The 20,956-nt window shown below is 25.1% G+C and overlaps 1 long non-coding RNA gene across 5 annotated transcripts in view; it reads right to left on the bottom strand.

The window, feature by feature from the left end:
• LOC142318367 (uncharacterized) overlaps nucleotides 1-20,956 on the bottom strand; it is a 52,036-nt gene that overhangs the window by 13,948 nt on the left and 17,132 nt on the right. For 4 of the 5 annotated variants that reach the window (XR_012754893.1, XR_012754890.1, XR_012754889.1 and 1 more), the window contains 4 exons: nucleotides 20,486-20,684; nucleotides 11,659-11,844; nucleotides 7,662-7,847; nucleotides 2,044-2,229 (listed from right to left, as the gene is read on the bottom strand). This is a non-coding gene — a long non-coding RNA (uncharacterized LOC142318367). The remainder of the gene's footprint in view (nucleotides 1-2,043; nucleotides 2,230-7,661; nucleotides 7,848-11,658; nucleotides 11,845-20,485; nucleotides 20,685-20,956) is intronic. The other variant, XR_012754891.1, reaches the window with a different exon arrangement.

The following is a 20,956-nucleotide window of genomic DNA, read 5'->3' on the forward strand; positions in this document are numbered from 1 at the left end:
AAACTAATAGACCAGTACCAATCTGTTTCTTTATATTACAACACAATAAAAATTTGATTCCACTATCAGATCATGAACTCTATTGACAAACATTGCTTTGACCGGGAGGATTGCCACAACTGTTCGTCTAGGGTAATCACAAGATTAATCATAGTTGACCCTCGAGTGGTCATATGTGCTAATACATTTTCAGAGTAAGCTGCATAATAAGGCAGAAACCATTTACTAAACTGATTAGGAAAAACAAATCATAAAATTCAAAGGAACCCTTTTCCATAAAAAATATATAAATTCTTTATTAACTGCATGGAAATTATAAATCATAGTGTTAATTGATATCTTGAAAAACTTGAACAGTTTATTTTATAGACACTTAAAATTTCAATAACTATATTCTGGAATGTTTTTTTCTCACTTTTACCTGTTCTGCCTTCAGCAATCCATTGAAGTATTGCTTATGTCGATGAAAGAGGATGATATTAACTGCACTTAATTGAAACCCAACCTTAAAACTTCTCTTATTTTTGAAAAACAGTTATATTTTTATTACAGTACCTTTTGTGTTTTTGAGCCGAAGTAATGACACAATTATGAGAATTGTACACTACAGTTTATAATATCATTGTAATCTTTCAATAACAGTTGGTACTTTTAACACATGTGCGCACATGCTCATGCTCACAAATATAAAATGAACGCAATTTCAGTCACCATACTTTCAAGTGTATTAATATTAAACGACAACCTTGATATTCTACAATGAAATAAATAATTATAAATCGCCCAAAACACTAAAACATGTGATGATATTTGTATGTTAGTGGATAATGTTCATCTAATCATATCTATAGGATATCCTAACTGTGTGTCATCCTAACAAAACAAAACAAAACCAACAGCAATATTTAGTTTGTAATTTAATAGAAGGAGTACTCGGCTTGAATGCTGGAACACTTGAATTTAAAATCAGAGAATTTGGGTACCACTAAAACAACCTGGTGGATATTACTTTAAAAGAATGATGATTGCTAAAATTTATTTAAATGTTAAACAATACAAATAATAATTTATATCCATGGATACTATACTAATTTAAAATTTATTTCCATGGATACTATATATTTATATTTAACTAGTTACAAATAAAATGATTTTCATAACGTCAGATGAGATTCTCTGTCATGCTTATTTGTATAAATATTAATTGCAAATATTTTTTCCCGAATAATAAATGTTTTTATGAACGTATTCATATAACACTCTGCAAAATTAAAAGGAAAAATACCCACAATTATTAAAAACCTTAATTTTTAAGAGTGTAAATATAAATAATTATACCACTAACGTTTAAAATATTACAAAAGATAATTATTATAAACAATAATTGTTTTAATGATATAACATTTAATAATTATTATTTTTATATCATTAAAACAATACAAAAAAATTATACATTAAAAAAAACTAGGTTTTTTTATTATTCTTGGTAAAATTGATTAATACAATAGCTTAAATAAATATCAAATAATTTACCTTTTATCATTTCTTTATATATAGCATGAATTTTACAGCGATTTTCATACCCAAAAAGAGGTAATGCTATCATACTAGAAGCAAACATAAAACTAATAGACCAGTACCAATCTGTTTCTTTATATTACAACACAATAAAAATTTGATTCCACTATCAGATCATGAACTCTATTGACAAACATTGCTTTGACCAGGAGGATTGCTACAACGGTTCTTCTAGGGTAATCACAAGAATAATCATAGTTGACCCTCGAGTGGTCTTATTTGCTAATAAATTTTCAGAGTAAGCTGCATAATAAGGCAGAAACCATTTACTAAACAGATTAGGAAAAAAAAATCATAAAATTCAAAGGAACCCTTTTCCATAAAAAATATATGAATTCTTTATTAACTGCATGGAAATTATAAACCATAGTTTTAATTGATGTCTTGAAAAACTTGAACAGTTTATTTTATAGACACTTAAAATTTCAATAACTATATTCTGGAATGTGTTTTTCTCACTTTTACCTGTTCTGCCTTCAGCAATCCATTGAAGTATTGCTTATGTCGATGAAAGAGGATGATATTAACTGCGCTTAATTGAAACCCAACCTTAAAACTTCTCTTATTAGTGGATGAACCCTGTAACTGTCGACTTGTAAATCAGCTGATTTGGAAAGACACTTTCACCACTATACCAACCAGGTGGATATTCTAGAATGTTAAAAAATGATAATTGTTCAAATTTATTTAAAATTACAAACAACAATACAAATTTATATTAGAAATAAAAATTTATTTCTATGGAAACTATATATTTATATTCCTTTAGTTTTATTTAATATGTGTTAAATAAGATTAGATGTTATCTTTTTTAATGCTAATTTTTATAAATCTTATTAAATAGTAATTCACTTTCCAAAATCCAGGTAATTTAGACATAATTTTTTAAATATCTTTAAAACAATAAAAAATAGTAATTATCACACTCTAATTTCGGCAAACCCTCTAAAATTTGATGACAGATTAGATGTTTCTAAAATCTCTTGAAATAAACAAAAATATTAACAATTGATTTCCTGACAGATTAATTAAAGTAGTTTATACCTATAATTTTTTCAATAATTATAATATAATAAAAAAAAATATTACATAAATTATTTGATTTTTACATTAAAATTATTTATAAAAATAAATATGTTAATTACATTATTAATGAAATCAGTTGGGTAAGATTTTTGTAATGTTATTTTTTGCTTCTCTTATGGAACCCTGAAACATTGTGTACAATCTGTCAAATATATTTAACAAGTATTTTTTTTAAAGTGAGTTCTAAATTATAAGAGTTTTTGACCTAGTGTCTTACTGTTTTATATGTAACAATCCTTTTTTTGAAAAACAGTTATATTTTTATTACAGTAACTTTTGTGTTTTTGAGCCGAAGTAATGACACAATTATGAGAATTGTACACTACAGTTTATAATATCATTGTAATCTTTCAATAACAGTTGGTACTTTTAACACATGTGCGCACATGCTCACAAATATAAAATGAACGCAATTTCAGTCACCATACTTTCAAGTGTATTAATATTAAACGACAACCTTGATATTCTACAAAGAAATAATTATAAATCGCCCAAAACACTAAAACATGTGATGTTATTTGTATGTTAGTGGATAATGTTCATCTAATCATATCTATAGGATATCCTAACTGTGTGTCATCCTAACAAAACAAAACAAAACCAACAGCAATATTTAGTTTGTATTTTAATAGAAGGAGTACTCGGCTTGAATGCTGGAACACTTGAGTTTAAAATCAGAGAATTTGGGTACCACTAAAACAACCTGGTGGATATTACTTTAAAAGAATGATGATTGCTAAAATTTATTTAAATGTTAAACAAAACAAATTAATAATTTATATCCATGGATACTATACTAATTTAAAATTTATTTCCATGGATACTATATATTTATATTTAACTAGTTACAAATAAAATGATTTTCATAACGTCAGATGAGATTCTCTGTCATGCTTATTTGTATAAATATTAATTGCAAATATTTTTTCCCGAATAATAAATGTTTTTATAAACGTATTCATATAACACTCTGCAAAATTAAAAGGAAAAATACCCACAATTATTAAAAACCTTAATTTTTAACATTGTAAAAATAAATAATTATACCACTAACGTTTAAAATATTACAAAAGATAATTATTACAAACAATAATTGTTTTAATGATATAACATTTAATAATTATTATTTTTATATCATTAAAACAATACAAAAAAATTATACATTTGAAAAAAACTAGGTTTTTTTATTACTCTTGTTAAAATTGATTAATACAATAGTTGAAATAAATATCAAATAATTTAACTTTTATCATTTCTTTATATATAGCATGAATTTTACAGCGATTTTCATACCCAAAAAAAGGTAATGCTATCATACTAGAAGCAAACATAAAACTAATAGACCAGTACCAATCTGTTTCTTTATATTACAACACAATAAAAATTTGATTCCACTATCAGATCATGAACTCTATTGACAAACATTGCTTTGACCGGGAGGATTGCCACAACTGTTCTTCTAGGGTAATCACAAGATTAATCATAGTTGACCCTCGAGTGGTCATATGTGCTAATACATTTTCAGAGTAAGCTGCATAATAAGGCAGAAACCATTTACTAAACTGATTAGGAAAAACAAATCATAAAATTCAAAGGAACCCTTTTTAAAAAAAAATATATGAATTCTTTATTAACTGCATGGAAATTATAAATCATAGTGTTAATTGATATCTTGAAAAACTTGAACAGTTTATTTTATAGACACTTAAAATTTCAATAACTATATTCTGGAATGTTTTTTTCTCACTTTTACCTGTTCTGCCTTCAGCAATCCATTGAAGTATTGCTTATGTCGATGAAAGAGGATGATATTAACTGCACTTAATTGAAACCCAACCTTAAAACTTCTCTTATTTTTGAAAAACAGTTATATTTTTATTACAGTACCTTTTGTGTTTTTGAGCCGAAGTAATGACACAATTATGAGAATTGTACACTACAGTTTATAATATCATTGTAATCTTTCAATAACAGTTGGTACTTTTAACACATGTGCGCACATGCTCATGCTCACAAATATAAAATGAACGCAATTTCAGTCACCATACTTTCAAGTGTATTAATATTAAACGACAACCTTGATATTCTACAATGAAATAAATAATTATAAATCGCCCAAAACACTAAAACATGTGATGATATTTGTATGTTAGTGGATAATGTTCATCTAATCATATCTATAGGATATCCTAACTGTGTGTCATCCTAACAAAACAAAACAAAACCAACAGCAATATTTAGTTTGTAATTTAATAGAAGGAGTACTCGGCTTGAATGCTGGAACACTTGAATTTAAAATCAGAGAATTTGGGTACCACTAAAACAACCTGGTGGATATTACTTTAAAAGAATGATGATTGCTAAAATTTATTTAAATGTTAAACAATACAAATAATAATTTATATCCATGGATACTATACTAATTTAAAATTTATTTCCATGGATACTATATATTTATATTTAACTAGTTACAAATAAAATGATTTTCATAACGTCAGATGAGATTCTCTGTCATGCTTATTTGTATAAATATTAATTGCAAATATTTTTTCCCGAATAATAAATGTTTTTATGAACGTATTCATATAACACTCTGCAAAATTAAAAGGAAAAATACCCACAATTATTAAAAACCTTAATTTTTAACATTGTAAAAATAAATAATTATACCACTAACGTTTAAAATATTACAAAAGATAATTATTACAAACAATAATTGTTTTAATGATATAACATTTAATAATTATTATTTTTATATCATTAAAACAATACAAAAAAATTATACATTTGAAAAAACTAGGTTTTTTTATTACTCTTGTTAAAATTGATTAATACAATAGTTGAAATAAATATCAAATAATTTAACTTTTATCATTTCTTTATATATAGCATGAATTTTACAGCGATTTTCATACCCAAAAAAAGGTAATGCTATCATACTAGAAGCAAACATAAAACTAATAGACCAGTACCAATCTGTTTCTTTATATTACAACACAATAAAAATTTGATTCCACTATCAGATCATGAACTCTATTGACAAACATTGCTTTGACCGGGAGGATTGCCACAACTGTTCGTCTAGGGTAATCACAAGATTAATCATAGTTGACCCTCGAGTGGTCATATGTGCTAATACATTTTCAGAGTAAGCTGCATAATAAGGCAGAAACCATTTACTAAACTGATTAGGAAAAACAAATCATAAAATTCAAAGGAACCCTTTTCCATAAAAAATATATAAATTCTTTATTAACTGCATGGAAATTATAAATCATAGTGTTAATTGATATCTTGAAAAACTTGAACAGTTTATTTTATAGACACTTAAAATTTCAATAACTATATTCTGGAATGTTTTTTTCTCACTTTTACCTGTTCTGCCTTCAGCAATCCATTGAAGTATTGCTTATGTCGATGAAAGAGGATGATATTAACTGCACTTAATTGAAACCCAACCTTAAAACTTCTCTTATTTTTGAAAAACAGTTATATTTTTATTACAGTACCTTTTGTGTTTTTGAGCCGAAGTAATGACACAATTATGAGAATTGTACACTACAGTTTATAATATCATTGTAATCTTTCAATAACAGTTGGTACTTTTAACACATGTGCGCACATGCTCATGCTCACAAATATAAAATGAACGCAATTTCAGTCACCATACTTTCAAGTGTATTAATATTAAACGACAACCTTGATATTCTACAATGAAATAAATAATTATAAATCGCCCAAAACACTAAAACATGTGATGATATTTGTATGTTAGTGGATAATGTTCATCTAATCATATCTATAGGATATCCTAACTGTGTGTCATCCTAACAAAACAAAACAAAACCAACAGCAATATTTAGTTTGTAATTTAATAGAAGGAGTACTCGGCTTGAATGCTGGAACACTTGAATTTAAAATCAGAGAATTTGGGTACCACTAAAACAACCTGGTGGATATTACTTTAAAAGAATGATGATTGCTAAAATTTATTTAAATGTTAAACAATACAAATAATAATTTATATCCATGGATACTATACTAATTTAAAATTTATTTCCATGGATACTATATATTTATATTTAACTAGTTACAAATAAAATGATTTTCATAACGTCAGATGAGATTCTCTGTCATGCTTATTTGTATAAATATTAATTGCAAATATTTTTTCCCGAATAATAAATGTTTTTATGAACGTATTCATATAACACTCTGCAAAATTAAAAGGAAAAATACCCACAATTATTAAAAACCTTAATTTTTAAGAGTGTAAATATAAATAATTATACCACTAACGTTTAAAATATTACAAAAGATAATTATTATAAACAATAATTGTTTTAATGATATAACATTTAATAATTATTATTTTTATATCATTAAAACAATACAAAAAAATTATACATTAAAAAAAACTAGGTTTTTTTATTATTCTTGGTAAAATTGATTAATACAATAGCTTAAATAAATATCAAATAATTTACCTTTTATCATTTCTTTATATATAGCATGAATTTTACAGCGATTTTCATACCCAAAAAGAGGTAATGCTATCATACTAGAAGCAAACATAAAACTAATAGACCAGTACCAATCTGTTTCTTTATATTACAACACAATAAAAATTTGATTCCACTATCAGATCATGAACTCTATTGACAAACATTGCTTTGACCAGGAGGATTGCTACAACGGTTCTTCTAGGGTAATCACAAGAATAATCATAGTTGACCCTCGAGTGGTCTTATTTGCTAATAAATTTTCAGAGTAAGCTGCATAATAAGGCAGAAACCATTTACTAAACAGATTAGGAAAAAAAAATCATAAAATTCAAAGGAACCCTTTTCCATAAAAAATATATGAATTCTTTATTAACTGCATGGAAATTATAAACCATAGTTTTAATTGATGTCTTGAAAAACTTGAACAGTTTATTTTATAGACACTTAAAATTTCAATAACTATATTCTGGAATGTGTTTTTCTCACTTTTACCTGTTCTGCCTTCAGCAATCCATTGAAGTATTGCTTATGTCGATGAAAGAGGATGATATTAACTGCGCTTAATTGAAACCCAACCTTAAAACTTCTCTTATTAGTGGATGAACCCTGTAACTGTCGACTTGTAAATCAGCTGATTTGGAAAGACACTTTCACCACTATACCAACCAGGTGGATATTCTAGAATGTTAAAAAATGATAATTGTTCAAATTTATTTAAAATTACAAACAACAATACAAATTTATATTAGAAATAAAAATTTATTTCTATGGAAACTATATATTTATATTCCTTTAGTTTTATTTAATATGTGTTAAATAAGATTAGATGTTATCTTTTTTAATGCTAATTTTTATAAATCTTATTAAATAGTAATTCACTTTCCAAAATCCAGGTAATTTAGACATAATTTTTTAAATATCTTTAAAACAATAAAAAATAGTAATTATCACACTCTAATTTCGGCAAACCCTCTAAAATTTGATGACAGATTAGATGTTTCTAAAATCTCTTGAAATAAACAAAAATATTAACAATTGATTTCCTGACAGATTAATTAAAGTAGTTTATACCTATAATTTTTTCAATAATTATAATATAATAAAAAAAAATATTACATAAATTATTTGATTTTTACATTAAAATTATTTGTAAAAATAAATATGTTAATTACATTATTAATGAAATCAGTTGGGTAAGATTTTTGTAATGTTATTTTTTGCTTCTCTTATGGAACCCTGAAACATTGTGTACAATCTGTCAAATATATTTAACAAGTATTTTTTTTAAAGTGAGTTCTAAATTATAAGAGTTTTTGACCTAGTGTCTTACTGTTTTATATGTAACAATCCTTTTTTTGAAAAACAGTTATATTTTTATTACAGTACCTTTTGTGTTTTTGAGCCAAAGTAATGACACAATTATGAGAATTGTACACTACAGTTTATAATATCATTGTAATCTTTCAATAACTGTTGGTACTTTTAACACATGTGCGCACATGCTCACAAATATAAAATGAACGCAATTTCAGTCACCATACTTTCAAGTGTATTTAATTAAACGACAACCTTGATATTCTACAAAGAAATAAATAATTATAAATCGCCCAAAACACTAAAACATGTGATGTTATTTGTATGTTAGTGGATAATGTTCATCTAATCATATCTATAGGATATCCTAACTGTGTGTCATCCTAACAAAACAAAACAAAACCAACAGCAATATTTAGTTTGTATTTTAATAGAAGGAGTACTCGGCTTGAATGCTGGAACACGAGTTTAAAATCAGAGAATTTGGGTACCACTAAAACAACCTGGTGGATATTACTTTAAAAGAATGATGATTGCTAAAATTTATTTAAATGTTAAACAAAACAAATTAATAATTTATATCCATGGATACTATACTAATTTAAAATTTATTTCCATGGATACTATATATTTATATTTAACTAGTTACAAATAAAATGATTTTCATAACGTCAGATGAGATTCTCTGTCATGCTTATTTGTATAAATATTAATTGCAAATATTTTTTCCCGAATAATAAATGTTTTTATAAACGTATTCATATAACACTCTGCAAAATTAAAAGGAAAAATACCCACAATTATTAAAAACCTTAATTTTTAACATTGTAAAAATAAATAATTATACCACTAACGTTTAAAATATTACAAAAGATAATTATTACAAACAATAATTGTTTTAATGATATAACATTTAATAATTATTATTTTTATATCATTAAAACAATACAAAAAAATTATACATTTGAAAAAAACTAGGTTTTTTTATTACTCTTGTTAAAATTGATTAATACAATAGTTGAAATAAATATCAAATAATTTAACTTTTATCATTTCTTTATATATAGCATGAATTTTACAGCGATTTTCATACCCAAAAAAAGGTAATGCTATCATACTAGAAGCAAACATAAAACTAATAGACCAGTACCAATCTGTTTCTTTATATTACAACACAATAAAAATTTGATTCCACTATCAGATCATGAACTCTATTGACAAACATTGCTTTGACCGGGAGGATTGCCACAACTGTTTTTCTAGGGTAATCACAAGATTAATCATAGTTGACCCTCGAGTGGTCATATGTGCTAATACATTTTCAGAGTAAGCTGCATAATAAGGCAGAAACCATTTACTAAACTGATTAGGAAAAACAAATCATAAAATTCAAAGGAACCCTTTTTAAAAAAAAATATATGAATTCTTTATTAACTGCATGGAAATTATAAATCATAGTGTTAATTGATATCTTGAAAAACTTGAACAGTTTATTTTATAGACACTTAAAATTTCAATAACTATATTCTGGAATGTTTTTTTCTCACTTTTACCTGTTCTGCCTTCAGCAATCCATTGAAGTATTGCTTATGTCGATGAAAGAGGATGATATTAACTGCACTTAATTGAAACCCAACCTTAAAACTTCTCTTATTTTTGAAAAACAGTTATATTTTTATTACAGTACCTTTTGTGTTTTTGAGCCGAAGTAATGACACAATTATGAGAATTGTACACTACAGTTTATAATATCATTGTAATCTTTCAATAACAGTTGGTACTTTTAACACATGTGCGCACATGCTCATGCTCACAAATATAAAATGAACGCAATTTCAGTCACCATACTTTCAAGTGTATTAATATTAAACGACAACCTTGATATTCTACAATGAAATAAATAATTATAAATCGCCCAAAACACTAAAACATGTGATGATATTTGTATGTTAGTGGATAATGTTCATCTAATCATATCTATAGGATATCCTAACTGTGTGTCATCCTAACAAAACAAAACAAAACCAACAGCAATATTTAGTTTGTAATTTAATAGAAGGAGTACTCGGCTTGAATGCTGGAACACTTGAATTTAAAATCAGAGAATTTGGGTACCACTAAAACAACCTGGTGGATATTACTTTAAAAGAATGATGATTGCTAAAATTTATTTAAATGTTAAACAATACAAATAATAATTTATATCCATGGATACTATACTAATTTAAAATTTATTTCCATGGATACTATATATTTATATTTAACTAGTTACAAATAAAATGATTTTCATAACGTCAGATGAGATTCTCTGTCATGCTTATTTGTATAAATATTAATTGCAAATATTTTTTCCCGAATAATAAATGTTTTTATGAACGTATTCATATAACACTCTGCAAAATTAAAAGGAAAAATACCCACAATTATTAAAAACCTTAATTTTTAAGAGTGTAAATATAAATAATTATACCACTAACGTTTAAAATATTACAAAAGATAATTATTATAAACAATAATTGTTTTAATGATATAACATTTAATAATTATTATTTTTATATCATTAAAACAATACAAAAAAATTATACATTAAAAAAAACTAGGTTTTTTTATTATTCTTGGTAAAATTGATTAATACAATAGCTTAAATAAATATCAAATAATTTACCTTTTATCATTTCTTTATATATAGCATGAATTTTACAGCGATTTTCATACCCAAAAAGAGGTAATGCTATCATACTAGAAGCAAACATAAAACTAATAGACCAGTACCAATCTGTTTCTTTATATTACAACACAATAAAAATTTGATTCCACTATCAGATCATGAACTCTATTGACAAACATTGCTTTGACCGGGAGGATTGCTACAACGGTTCTTCTAGGGTAATCACAAGAATAATCATAGTTGACCCTCGAGTGGTCTTATTTGCTAATAAATTTTCAGAGTAAGCTGCATAATAAGGCAGAAACCATTTACTAAACAGATTAGGAAAAAAAAATCATAAAATTCAAAGGAACCCTTTTCCATAAAAAATATATGAATTCTTTATTAACTGCATGGAAATTATAAACCATAGTTTTAATTGATGTCTTGAAAAACTTGAACAGTTTATTTTATAGACACTTAAAATTTCAATAACTATATTCTGGAATGTGTTTTTCTCACTTTTACCTGTTCTGCCTTCAGCAATCCATTGAAGTATTGCTTATGTCGATGAAAGAGGATGATATTAACTGCGCTTAATTGAAACCCAACCTTAAAACTTCTCTTATTAGTGGATGAACCCTGTAACTGTCGACTTGTAAATCAGCTGATTTGGAAAGACACTTTCACCACTATACCAACCAGGTGGATATTCTAGAATGTTAAAAAATGATAATTGTTCAAATTTATTTAAAATTACAAACAACAATACAAATTTATATTAGAAATAAAAATTTATTTCTATGGAAACTATATATTTATATTCCTTTAGTTTTATTTAATATGTGTTAAATAAGATTAGATGTTATCTTTTTTAATGCTAATTTTTATAAATCTTATTAAATAGTAATTCACTTTCCAAAATCCAGGTAATTTAGACATAATTTTTTAAATATCTTTAAAACAATAAAAAATAGTAATTATCACACTCTAATTTCGGCAAACCCTCTAAAATTTGATGACAGATTAGATGTTTCTAAAATCTCTTGAAATAAACAAAAATATTAACAATTGATTTCCTGACAGATTAATTAAAGTAGTTTATACCTATAATTTTTTCAATAATTATAATATAATAAAAAAAAATATTACATAAATTATTTGATTTTTACATTAAAATTATTTGTAAAAATAAATATGTTAATTACATTATTAATGAAATCAGTTGGGTAAGATTTTTGTAATGTTATTTTTTGCTTCTCTTATGGAACCCTGAAACATTGTGTACAATCTGTCAAATATATTTAACAAGTATTTTTTTTAAAGTGAGTTCTAAATTATAAGAGTTTTTGACCTAGTGTCTTACTGTTTTATATGTAACAATCCTTTTTTTGAAAAACAGTTATATGTGTTTTTGAGCCGAAGTAATGACACAATTATGAGAATTGTACACTACAGTTTATAATATCATTGTAATCTTTCAATAACAGTTGGTACTTTTAACACATGTGCGCACATGCTCACAAATATAAAATGAACGCAATTTCAGTCACCATACTTTCAAGTGTATTAATATTAAACGACAACCTTGATATTCTACAAAGAAATAATTATAAATCGCCCAAAACACTAAAACATGTGATGTTATTTGTATGTTAGTGGATAATGTTCATCTAATCATATCTATAGGATATCCTAACTGTGTGTCATCCTAACAAAACAAAACAAAACCAACAGCAATATTTAGTTTGTATTTTAATAGAAGGAGTACTCGGCTTGAATGCTGGAACACTTGAGTTTAAAATCAGAGAATTTGGGTACCACTAAAACAACCTGGTGGATATTACTTTAAAAGAATGATGATTGCTAAAATTTATTTAAATGTTAAACAAAACAAATTAATAATTTATATCCATGGATACTATACTAATTTAAAATTTATTTCCATGGATACTATATATTTATATTTAACTAGTTACAAATAAAATGATTTTCATAACGTCAGATGAGATTCTCTGTCATGCTTATTTGTATAAATATTAATTGCAAATATTTTTTCCCGAATAATAAATGTTTTTATAAACGTATTCATATAACACTCTGCAAAATTAAAAGGAAAAATACCCACAATTATTAAAAACCTTAATTTTTAACATTGTAAAAATAAATAATTATACCACTAACGTTTAAAATATTACAAAAGATAATTATTACAAACAATAATTGTTTTAATGATATAACATTTAATAATTATTATTTTTATATCATTAAAACAATACAAAAAAATTATACATTTGAAAAAAACTAGGTTTTTTTATTACTCTTGTTAAAATTGATTAATACAATAGTTGAAATAAATATCAAATAATTTAACTTTTATCATTTCTTTATATATAGCATGAATTTTACAGCGATTTTCATACCCAAAAAAAGGTAATGCTATCATACTAGAAGCAAACATAAAACTAATAGACCAGTACCAATCTGTTTCTTTATATTACAACACAATAAAAATTTGATTCCACTATCAGATCATGAACTCTATTGACAAACATTGCTTTGACCGGGAGGATTGCCACAACTGTTCTTCTAGGGTAATCACAAGATTAATCATAGTTGACCCTCGAGTGGTCATATGTGCTAATACATTTTCAGAGTAAGCTGCATAATAAGGCAGAAACCATTTACTAAACTGATTAGGAAAAACAAATCATAAAATTCAAAGGAACCCTTTTTAAAAAAAAATATATGAATTCTTTATTAACTGCATGGAAATTATAAATCATAGTGTTAATTGATATCTTGAAAAACTTGAACAGTTTATTTTATAGACACTTAAAATTTCAATAACTATATTCTGGAATGTTTTTTTCTCACTTTTACCTGTTCTGCCTTCAGCAATCCATTGAAGTATTGCTTATGTCGATGAAAGAGGATGATATTAACTGCACTTAATTGAAACCCAACCTTAAAACTTCTCTTATTTTTGAAAAACAGTTATATTTTTATTACAGTACCTTTTGTGTTTTTGAGCCAAAGTAATGACACAATTATGAGAATTGTACACTACAGTTTATAATATCATTGTAATCTTTCAATAACTGTTGGTACTTTTAACACATGTGCGCACATGCTCACAAATATAAAATGAACGCAATTTCAGTCACCATACTTTCAAGTGTATTAATATTAAACGACAACCTTGATATTCTACAAAGAAATAAATAATTATAAATCGCCCAAAACACTAAAACATGTGATGTTATTTGTATGTTAGTGGATAATGTTCATCTAATCATATCTATAGGATATCCTAACTGTGTGTCATCCTAACAAAACAAAACAAAACCAACAGCAATATTTAGTTTGTATTTTAATAGAAGGAGTACTCGGCTTGAATGCTGGAACACTTGAGTTTAAAATCAGAGAATTTGGGTACCACTAAAACAACCTGGTGGATATTACTTTAAAAGAATGATGATTGCTAAAATTTATTTAAATGTTAAACAAAACAAATTAATAATTTATATCCATGGATACTATACTAATTTAAAATTTATTTCCATGGATACTATATATTTATATTTAACTAGTTACAAATAAAATGATTTTCATAACGTCAGATGAGATTCTCTGTCATGCTTATTTGTATAAATATTAATTGCAAATATTTTTTCCCGAATAATAAATGTTTTTATAAACGTATTCATATAACACTCTGCAAAATTAAAAGGAAAAATACCCACAATTATTAAAAACCTTAATTTTTAACATTGTAAAAATAAATAATTATACCACTAACGTTTAAAATATTACAAAAGATAATTATTACAAACAATAATTGTTTTAATGATATAACATTTAATAATTATTATTTTTATATCATTAAAACAATACAAAAAAATTATACATTTGAAAAAAACTAGGTTTTTTTATTACTCTTGTTAAAATTGATTAATACAATAGTTGAAATAAATATCAAATAATTTAACTTTTATCATTTATATATAGCATGAATTTTACAGCGATTTTCATACCCAAAAAAAGGTAATGCTATCATACTAGAAGCAAACATAAAACTAATAGACCAGTACCAATCTGTTTCTTTATATTACAACACAATAAAAATTTGATTCCACTATCAGATCATGAACTCTATTGACAAACATTGCTTTGACCGGGAGGATTGCCACAACTGTTCTTCTAGGGTAATCACAAGATTAATCATAGTTGACCCTCGAGTGGTCATATGTGCTAATACATTTTCAGAGTAAGCTGCATAATAAGGCAGAAACCATTTACTAAACTGATTAGGAAAAACAAATCATAAAATTCAAAGGAACCCTTTTTAAAAAAAAATATATGAATTCTTTATTAACTGCATGGAAATTATAAATCATAGTGTTAATTGATATCTTGAAAAACTTGAACAGTTTATTTTATAGACACTTAAAATTTCAATAACTATATTCTGGAATGTTTTTTTCTCACTTTTACCTGTTCTGCCTTCAGCAATCCATTGAAGTATTGCTTATGTCGATGAAAGAGGATGATATTAACTGCACTTAATTGAAACCCAACCTTAAAACTTCTCTTATTTTTGAAAAACAGTTATATTTTTATTACAGTACCTTTTGTGTTTTTGAGCCAAAGTAATGACACAATTATGAGAATTGTACACTACAGTTTATAATATCATTGTAATCTTTCAATAACTGTTGGTACTTTTAACACATGTGCGCACATGCTCACAAATATAAAATGAACGCAATTTCAGTCACCATACTTTCAAGTGTATTAATATTAAACGACAACCTTGATATTCTACAAAGAAATAAATAATTATAAATCGCCCAAAACACTAAAACATGTGATGTTATTTGTATGTTAGTGGATAATGTTCATCTAATCATATCTATAGGATATCCTAACTGTGTGTCATCCTAACAAAACAAAACAAAACCAACAGCAATATTTAGTTTGTATTTTAATAGAAGGAGTACTCGGCTTGAATGCTGGAACACGAGTTTAAAATCAGAGAATTTGGGTACCACTAAAACAACCTGGTGGATATTACTTTAAAAGAATGATGATTGCTAAAATTTATTTAAATGTTAAACAAAACAAATTAATAATTTATATCCATGGATACTATACTAATTTAAAATTTATTTCCATGGATACTATATATTTATATTTAACTAGTTACAAATAAAATGATTTTCATAACGTCAGATGAGATTCTCTGTCATGCTTATTTGTATAAATATTAATTGCAAATATTTTTTCCCGAATAATAAATGTTTTTATAAACGTATTCATATAACACTCTGCAAAATTAAAAGGAAAAATACCCACAATTATTAAAAACCTTAATTTTTAACATTGTAAAAATAAATAATTATACCACTAACGTTTAAAATATTACAAAAGATAATTATTACAAACAATAATTGTTTTAATGATATAACATTTAATAATTATTATTTTTATATCATTAAAACAATACAAAAAAATTATACATTTGAAAAAACTAGGTTTTTTTATTACTCTTGTTAAAATTGATTAATACAATAGTTGAAATAAATATCAAATAATTTAACTTTTATCATTTCTTTATATATAGCATGAATTTTACAGCGATTTTCATACCCAAAAAAAGGTAATGCTATCATACTAGAAGCAAACATAAAACTAATAGACCAGTACCAATCTGTTTCTTTATATTACAACACAATAAAAATTTGATTCCACTATCAGATCATGAACTCTATTGACAAACATTGCTTTGACCGGGAGGATTGCCACAACTGTTCGTCTAGGGTAATCACAAGATTAATCATAGTTGACCCTCGAGTGGTCATATGTGCTAATACATTTTCAGAGTAAGCTGCATAATAAGGCAGAAACCATTTACTAAACTGATTAGGAAAAACAAATCATAAAATTCAAAGGAACCCTTTTCCATAAAAAATATATAAATTCTTTATTAACTGCATGGAAATTATAAATCATAGTGTTAATTGATATCTTGAAAAACTTGAACAGTTTATTTTATAGACACTTAAAATTTCAATAACTATATTCTGGAATGTTTTTTTCTCACTTTTACCTGTTCTGCCTTCAGCAATCCATTGAAGTATTGCTTATGTCGATGAAAGAGGATGATATTAACTGCACTTAATTGAAACCCAACCTTAAAACTTCTCTTATTTTTGAAAAACAGTTATATTTTTATTACAGTACCTTTTGTGTTTTTGAGCCAAAGTAATGACACAATTATGAGAATTGTACACTACAGTTTATAATATCATTGTAATCTTTCAATAACTGTTGGTACTTTTAACACATGTGCGCACATGCTCACAAATATAAAATGAACGCAATTTCAGTCACCATACTTTCAAGTGTATTTAATTAAACGACAACCTTGATATTCTACAAAGAAATAAATAATTATAAATCGCCCAAAACACTAAAACATGTGATGTTATTTGTATGTTAGTGGATAATGTTCATCTAATCATATCTATAGGATATCCTAACTGTGTGTCATCCTAACAAAACAAAACAAAACCAACAGCAATATTTAGTTTGTATTTTAATAGAAGGAGTACTCGGCTTGAATGCTGGAACACGAGTTTAAAATCAGAGAATTTGGGTACCACTAAAACAACCTGGTGGATATTACTTTAAAAGAATGATGATTGCTAAAATTTATTTAAATGTTAAACAAAACAAATTAATAATTTATATCCATGGATACTATACTAATTTAAAATTTATTTCCATGGATACTATATATTTATATTTAACTAGTTACAAATAAAATGATTTTCATAACGTCAGATGAGATTCTCTGTCATGCTTATTTGTATAAATATTAATTGCAAATATTTTTTCCCGAATAATAAATGTTTTTATAAACGTATTCATATAACACTCTGCAAAATTAAAAGGAAAAATACCCACAATTATTAAAAACCTTAATTTTTAACATTGTAAAAATAAATAATTATACCACTAACGTTTAAAATATTACAAAAGATAATTATTACAAACAATAATTGTTTTAATGATATAACATTTAATAATTATTATTTTTATATCATTAAAACAGTATTCATATAACACTCTGCAAAATTAAAAGGAAAAATACCCACAATTATTAAAAACCTTAATTTTTAACATTGTAAAAATAAATAATTATACCACTAACGTTTAAAATATTACAAAAGATAATTATTACAAACAATAATTGTTTTAATGATATAACATTTAATAATTATTATTTTTATATCATTAAAACAATACAAAAAAATTATACATTTGAACAAACTAGGTTTTTTTATTACTCTTGTTAAAATTGATTAATACAATAGTTGAAATAAATATCAAATAATTTAACTTTTATCTATTCTTTATATATAGCATGAATTTTACAGCGATTTTCATACCTAAGATTAGATGTTATCTTTTTTAATGCTAATTTTTATAAATCTTATTAAAAAATAATTCACGTTCCAAAACCCAGGTAATTTAGACATAATTTTTGAAATATCTTTAAATCAATAAAAATAGTAATTATTACACTCAATTATTTTCATCAAAGGTTAGAAGGTTTGATGGCAGATTAGATGTTTCTGAAATCTCTTGAAATACACAAAAATATTAACAACCGATTTCCTGACAATTTATTTAAAAAATAATAACAAATAACTATTACATAAATTAGTTGATTTTTACATTAAAATTATTTCTAAAAAAATCATATGTTAATTATATTATTAATTAAATCAGTCGGGTAAGATTTTTGTAATGTTTTTAATTTGTGCTTCTTTTATGGAATCCTAAAACATTGTGTATATCTGTGAAATATATTTAACAAGTATTTTTTTTTTAAGGAAATTGTAAATTAAGATTTGTTGATTTAGTGTCTTACTGTTTTTTATGTAACAAACTTTTTTTGGAAAACAATTATATTTATATTACAGTACCTTTTGTTTTTGAGCCGAAGTAATGATTATAATATCATTTTATAATTTCATTGTAATTTTTTCGATAACTGTTTGCACTACTAGTGTTCGATAACACAATTTCAGTCACCATACTTTCAAGTGTATTAATATGTAACGACAACCTTGATATTCTACAAAGAAATAAATAATTATAAATAGCCCAAAACACGTGATGTTATTTGTATTTTAGATGGATAATGTCCATCTAATCATATCAATAGGATATCCTAACTGTGTGTCCTCCTAACAATACAAAACCAACAGCAATATTCTGTTTGTATGTTAATAGAAGGAGTCTGGCTTGAATGCTGGTACTCTTGAATTTCAAATCAGGGTATTTGGGTACCACTAGACCAACCTGGTGGATATTAAAAAATGTTAAAGGAATGATAATTGCTAAAATTTATTTAAAATATTAAACAATAAAAATTAAAAATTTATTTCATGGATACTACACAAATTAAAAATTTATTTCAATGGATACTATATATTTATATTTAACTAGTTACAAATAAAATGATTTTCATAACATGAGATGAGATTCTCTTTCATGCTTATTTGTATAAATATTATTTGCAAATATTTTTTCCCGAATAATGAATGTTTTTATTAACGTACTTATATTATACTCAGCAAAATTAAATGGAAGAATATTACACAATTATTAAAAACCTTAATTTTTAACAGCGTAAATATAAATAATTATACCACTAAGTTTTAAAATATTACAAAAGATAATTATTACAAACAATAATTGTTTTAATGATATAACATTTAATAATTATTATTTTTATATCACTAAAACAATCTAAAAAATTATACATTTGAAAAAACTAGGTTTTTTAATTATTCTTATCAAAATTGATTAATACAATAATTTAAATAAATATCAAATAATTTAACTTTTATCATTTCTTTATATATAACATTAATTTTACAGCGATTTTCATACCAAAAAGAGGTAACAACACAATAAAAATTTGATTCCATCAGATCATGAACTATATTGACAAATATTGCTTTGACCGGGAGGATTGCTGCAACTGTTCTTCTAGGGTAATCACAAAATTAATCATAGTTAACCCTCGAGTGGTCTTATTTGCTAATAAATACAGTATGTATTTTCAGAGAAAGCAGCAGTTGTAGATTACTATAATAATGCAGAAACCATTTAAGGAAAAACAAATCACAAAATTCAAAGGAAACCTTTTACATAAAAAATATATGAATTCTTTTTTAACTGCATGGAAATTATAAATCATAGTTTTAATTGATATCTTGATAGACAATTAAAATTTCAATAACTATATTCTAGAATGTTTTGTTCTCACTTTTACCTGTTCTGCCATCAGCAGTCCATTGAAGTATTGCTTATGTCGATGAAAGAGGATGATATTAAGTGCGCTTAGTTGAATCCCAACCATCAAAACCCACTCAAATCCATTATAAAGAATCTCTTCTTATCTGTAACTGTCGACTTGTAAATCAGCTGATTTGGGAAGACACTTTCACCACTATACCAACCAGTTGGATATTCTAGAATATTAAAAAATGATAATTGGTTAAATTTATTTAAAATTACAAACAACAATACAAATTTATTTCTATGGAAACTATCTATTTATATTCCTTTAGTTTCATTTAATATGAGTTAAAAAAGATTAGATGTTATCTTTTGTAATGCTAACTTTTATAAATCTTATTAAATAGTAATTTACTTTCCAAAACCCAGGTAATTTGGACATAATTTTTGAAATATCTTTAAATCTATAAAAATAGTTCATATTACACTCAATTATTTTCGTCAA

This window comes from Lycorma delicatula, chromosome 1 (assembly GCF_047948215.1).
Source record: "Lycorma delicatula isolate Av1 chromosome 1, ASM4794821v1, whole genome shotgun sequence".
In the NCBI taxonomy this organism is placed as follows: domain Eukaryota; kingdom Metazoa; phylum Arthropoda; class Insecta; order Hemiptera; family Fulgoridae; genus Lycorma; species Lycorma delicatula.